Genomic DNA, 6,531 nt, shown 5'->3' on the forward strand with positions numbered 1-6,531 from the left:
CAGCAGTGTGCCAAATGTCTACACTGCCTTGGGGCTGGGATCCCTTATTGAGCACAACTCCTGCTGGGTTCAGGATGCAGGGGAGAGTCCTGGTGTATGGACGCCTGCACCCTCATGTAGCACTCCCTTCCTAGGGTCCTGTTCAGGTTCAAACCTGCCCCCAAAGGATTGCTTGTGTTTCCTCATTTAATCTGGGTATTACCCTTGTACCTCCTCTCAAAGGAGATATTATGCCTCTCTGCCTTCGAAGGTATGTGGAGCACAGCAAGGCAAGCACCTCCTACCCATCCAGTAAACACAACCCATGCCTGACTGGCCTGAAACTTATACTGAAAACAAATCAGTTACTCTGGGATAAGCTGCCTCCAGATATAAAATTTAGAGATTACTTTATACAATGAAACTGATGTTTATGACAGACGTATATTTTGGAAGACTGTCTGTAGGAATCCGACTCTTACTGTCCTGCATTTCCAGCCTCCGAAGCCACTCACTCACCATGTCCTAAAAGGCGAAGTACCAGTTCTGATGTTGTGCAAGGAGGGATGCTGCGCTAACCATGACATTAAAGGAAGCAGCAGACGAGTACTGTCTATGGATGAATGAACCTTAATAGCAATACAGGTTCTGCTCTTCTGGGTACATAAATCCTACTTATTATAAGCCCCAAGTTTGTGATTTTTATGACTGCAGCTCCATTTACCTGTGCAACAGGCAGTTGCAGCTGTGATGCTCAGTGGTAGCACAGCCGCAGAAATCATTAAGATCGCTCTGCATGGATCACCATGCAGGGACACTGAGACTTTCATGCAGAGTGACGCAGGGGCCAAATGTTTGGGAGAAGTGACTGTCACCTCCCAGGTCCTGACTGCTGGTGACTCATTCAGAAAATTACTTCTTCTTCCCTTTCTGAGCCTGTTGCTCCCATTTGATTTCTACTGGGTCTGTTAGTCCATTCAGAGCGCAGCAACCCCTGCTAGGAACTGCCATGCTGGCTTGGGAATTGCCGCTCCAGAGGTCATTAGAGAGCTTTATTAATAATCTTTGCATTAACCTCCCAGCTAGCCAGTGACAGAAATGCCATTTCTCTCATTTTATAACTGAGAAAAATGAAGTGTAGACAGATCCATCACATGGTTACAGAGTCAATGGGAGCTTTTAATGCTCCATAAATCTGAAAATTAGGCTGTCAGCACCTTTGCAGCTAACCTGCAGCAAAGCTATCCAAGAGACCCAGTTCCTACCCATCAGGTACACTCCTTCCTCAGTTTACTGGGAGAAACCTGAATACATCTCTGAATTTCAATTCCTGCAGTCAGACACAGAGACATGGGGATCTGGAGGGCATGGTTAGACGAGGGAAGAGAGCTCAGCACTCCCTGCCCACAGCAGACATCTCCTCTGCAGGGCAGCAGTACCCACCTGGTGCCTGCAGGCGAAAGCCACCGAGAAAGGGACATGATGCACTTAATGACTGGGTTTTGACAGAGGGGTAGGAATTAATTGCTCTTATAGCTACTCAGGTACGTGTCTGGACCTCACCTGAAAATTGACTGTGAAAGAATATTTGTGTATTAAAATATACAATTTAGGTTAACTTAGGCTGCTTGGGATACAATTACAGCAGGAACTGTGGGGGACCGGGTTGGTTGCTTGTATTTTTAATTTCTTTTCTAGTTCAATAGTGCAGTAGCAAGTAGTGCTAGGAGGGAGGATGCTTAGTGACGTCTATTATAGTTAAGATTATACAGAGTTATTAAAAAAAGGATTTTTTTCTATGCTTGATAACAACGACTTTGCCACTCGCAGATGGAATTTTATGCATCAGCCTCAGGCTAATTCCAAGCTGGCATAGAGATTTTGAGCAAAAATGGTTTAAGCATTTTCAGAAATGAAGAATCAGCAAAATAAAATATTAACATTTACTAATGTGTTTAAAAAGCTCTGACCATTTAAAGCAAAAAAAAAGGCTATCTCGGAGAAGTGTCATCTTTACACTGCAAACCACATCATTCAGGTCTTCTGAAGAGGCATTTGACTTGACTGAACTAAAATGAGGTTAAAATGATTTGATGATTCTTCTGTAATAGTGAAATACTGTCTCCAAAGTTTCCAGGTGCTACAGAGACCTGAAGAGAAATGCATGTGCAACAGCCATTTCAACGTGTGTGCACTGAGGCAAAGCTACAGAGGAGCCAGACTTCGTTTCTGACCTACACAAGCATAAATGCCTGATTCACTGCTAAGAATTATGAAATTCCCTTACAAGGAGAAAAGAAAGATACGATCTTGTTATTAAACACCACATTGCGATGCTTGTGCCCACAGGTAGAGTGAAGGTTCCCTTATGGCATGTCCTTTTGCTCTGAGACTCTTTGACCTTGTATTCAAAGAGTGGGCTTTCTAGGCACATATTAACTAAACCCTCCACTCAGCGTAAGCAGGGCTAGAGGCGGTTTCTCCCTCACACAGGCTTGGCCCACCCTCGGTTTGTGCAACCCCAGGTCCATCTCAGGATGCTGCAGCACTGCCAAAGCTCGCTGGTTCTCGTGCAGTGCAGTGGCAAGGCTCAGCCATTCCTTACCTGGTGTACCTGCTCCTAAATCTGGCCAAACTCAGCCCCTGTTATTGCTCCCACTCGCGGCTAATATGCCATGCTTACATACATCCATGATCAGATTAATTCCTTGTGTAACTATACTAATCATTTTAATAAAGATGAATTTGGCATCTCTGTCCAGGGTGATTTCTTTCCCACAAAATATGATTGACAATGATGTAGTTTATGTGGCTTTACAGTATGGAGCAGGTCTATTTAGTGGCTTGCAATTGGTTATTTTGAGCATTAGCATGTGCTGCTATCTCCCGTGAACTCCCTCCGTTATGTTATGGACAGCAAAAGCCATCTGTCTTTAGTGTCCACCTGTTAGGATTTACTACATGGCTTGTAGGAGTTGATGTTTTCTTGCAGCCCCAACTGTCTAGATCTGGTGTTTGCCTGAGCCATGTTGTTCTGTGGCATTTTTAGGGAAGTGGGTGCCTGGCCTGTGTTGTTATAGGGGCAGACCAGAAAAAGTGAGCTGTAAGAATTAAAAAAATCAGGAAGTGAAACACATATAGAGAAATCTATTTCAAATGTCAGTATTTTCAAGCCTGTTGAATGACCATAGTAGGGTTGACCAACCAGAATATTTTCCAGTCCACTTTCATTCACTGGGGTTGGTTCTTCCGGTGCAGACCAATGGATTTTGAAAAATTTACCCTTCCACAGAAGGCACCTACCAGCGAGAGCATTTCAAGGTGTGATCCACTGATCTAATGATGGTTTCCAGCCTGGGAAATTTCACGCTGCCCTGTTGCCTCTGCCAGATATGAACTCTGTCCACACAGGTGAGCTTTTTCATCTAGCCCATGTGCTATTCTTCGTAGTCCAAATCAAACCTGTGCTTGTCACAAGGAAAAGTCTGGCGCATCTCCTCCTGCAAGTAGGAAGGAAAATGATGTCTCTGCTGGTTATCTGATGAGAAAAATCATCCTAAGGCCTTTGGAGTTGGCAAATAAAAGTGGCTGTCTGAACCAACCCAAAGATCCATACACATTTGCCCGTGTTTGAGCTGATGGGTACGCACCACTCCTGCCCTCTGCTCGCTCCTTTGCCTGGCTGGAGCGGGGTCTGCTCTCCTGCATCACCTCTGTCACCTGCAGCCCAGGATGACCTGTGGTGATGCTGTCTTGTGGCTCACAGGCCAGATACAATACAGATTTGCCATCATTAAAAAAAGACATAAAGTTGTGCCTGTTCTCATCCTTCCCTGCACACATGGCCAGAGAAACACAGTGTGATGCTCAGGCTAAGTGCCAGGGACTATGTGCAAAACACAGCACCTAAAGTCCTCACCACCCCTGACCCTCACCCACCGACCTACACCCCCAACACCCTAACCCAGCCAGGTCTCCCTTTCATTTTTACTGCCCCCTATACATTTCTTCTTCCCCAGGTCCAACCCTAGAGTCCCCAGACACACGCGTGGATCACCCTCTCCTGGCTGTGCAACCTCTGAGCTCATATGGCTGCTTTTCTTCTCCTTCAATCTGAAACGGGAGAAAGTTTGGCAGGTGTCAAATCCTCTGCGTCTGCCCCCATATGAACATGGAGGGGAGCAAAGTCCTTGCTTAGTGCCTGTTTTGGAAGCAGATTCCAATGAAAAGCAAGGGGCCAACAGCTCTGTCACTGTGGAGGTTTGCCCTGGGATCTGACCTTCAGCAGAGAAATAGGGAAGAGGCAGACAAAAGGTGTGGGGGTGAGTTAAGCTCTGCCCCTCCATGCAGCATCATGCCAGCTGCCCGGACTCCGGGGGTACCAAAGAACCTTGATTGCCCTGAGCAGTCTTGCCTGGAACCTCCACCCCCACACTCTGGCCATTGGCCCAGGCGCTGTATTTAAGGTCAGGCCTGGGCTTCTCCCCTTGCCTGGGATGTAATGCAATGGTGCTTATCCTTAGTCCTGTCTTCTGGCTGGACCTGGTGCCTGTACTGCAGGTAGCTGGTCTCCAGTCCTGCCTCATCTTCTGCTGCTCCTGGATGGACCTAGGACCTGACTCCTTTGCTATGTCTGAGGGTGTTGATGGACCCTGTTACCAGCACCCAGCCCTGCCTGCTGTGTTCAGGCTGCACCCTTGCTGGTGAGTGCTGGGCTGTGCTGGAGTCACCCTTAGCTCCTTGCTTGTCCCCCTGCATGAGGCAGCCCTCTGCTCCCTGACATTAGCAACTGCAGATGTGGTTGGGCACTGGCTGTTTCTCCTGCCTGCTTTCTCTTAGCTAAGGTGGGTGGGTGGCAGGTCACAGGGATTAGTGCTGCAAGGACACTAATCCAAAAGAGTCAGCTGCTGGGTTCAGGTAAGCTGGTAGATGGCTAGCAGAAGTTGCTTCTTTTCCTTCATGTTCCCTGGTTCCTTTTTTTAAACTAGGGCTTAAAAAAATAATTTGGTGGCTTTGTTGCCCCCTCTGAGCTGCTGCAGTATCCCTGCACTGCCTCACTTGCCCTCTACCAGCCCCTGTCTCTTCAGCCCTGCTTGAGGTAGGGAACAACTTGGGATGTCATAGCCAAGGGTCTGCCTGGAGAAGCTGCCCTTACTGGGAAAGCTTCATCCCAGGAGCTGAGCATGCCTTCATGGCAGAAGCGCACTGAAATGCTTTATTAGGATCGGGGGAATCAGCTGAGGATGGGGACCCCCCCCCCAGACGCCAGAAGAAAGGATGGCTTCGGGAGAGACCTGCTGCTTCTCACTACCAGGGCTTACCATCAGAGGGCAAGCTCAGCCCAGGCGAAGATGCTCCATACCCTGTTACTGCGGCCCGCTGCTTCCCAGACCCATCTCTACCAGGATGCTGCTTCCAGGTAATGACAAAGGAAAGGGAGGGCGCTTACTGCCCCTCTCGCAGGGGACAGATCCAGCTTCTCGTCTCTGCCTGCTGCCAGGAAGGGCTCTGCTCTCCAGAGAGCAAATCTTGATCTGCAGGAATGTCCCAGCCTGCAGCGAGTTACAAGGATGATGCTGTGAACTGCAAGTCACAGCAGTGCAATACAGAAAGCACTAGGTTCGTGCTTTAGCATCCCAAATGCAATATAATCTTCCCCACCTTCTCCTCCAGCAGACGTTGTGTTTATGGCTGAGAATTAACTTTAGGCAGCGTGTGGAAAAGTTGTGCTGGCTGCTGCTTGCTGTCTATCCAACATATTGCTGCTCTCCAGAGCCACCAGTGAGCGTGGCTGCACAGCCCCAGCAAAAACAGTGGCATTAAGGTAATGTCTATGGGAATCGTGCCCCTCAAGTGCTTCAGATGCATCCTAGAGGAGCAAACTGCTTTATACCGCTGCAGCTCTGACCTCTCCCAGGAGCCCCGTGTGCTGGCATGTTGTCCCTACTGCCAGCCCAAGACCCTCCGTGTGAGGATTTACATCTTGCCAGCTCCCCCCTTTGCCTCTTCCAATGAATTTCATTCTTAATTCACACCCCCCTCGTTGGCCAGAGTCTTCCTTTAAAAAGCCTGACGCTGGAGAGCTTTTCAGAGGGGAATAATGAACCAGACGCTTTCCCGGTGTCTTTCTTTGTTTTTACTGCCGTGGGTCTCCCCTGAGGACAGAGAGCCCTTTGTACTACATGGGGTCCCCTTACAAAAGGGGGCTTGTGAACAGAGCATCCTCCCATTGGGTACCACATCAAACTGATTATTTTTTTTTCCCACCTGCCCTCCTAGGCATAGCCAGTGTAAAAGCCCTTTCTGCATGCGGGGGACTGAGCCAATAGCTTTAACCTTGGAGATGCACGATGCATATATGTAGGATCGCTCAGTGCCATCCTGCTGCCCACCCTCTGTTTAGCTGCAGGGTAAATGAAGGGTTAACCTGGTTGTCATCTTCTCCCCTGCCCAGTTGGTATTTGGAGTGAAGCCATGTTTCATTCTCTAGATGGCTGATAATTGAATAAACTCTGCATCTCGAGTGAATTTAAAACCAAGACAGGAGCTCTC

This window comes from Vanellus vanellus (genome assembly GCF_965231255.1).
Source record: "Vanellus vanellus genome assembly, chromosome: 5".
NCBI classification, from domain to species: domain Eukaryota; kingdom Metazoa; phylum Chordata; class Aves; order Charadriiformes; family Charadriidae; genus Vanellus; species Vanellus vanellus.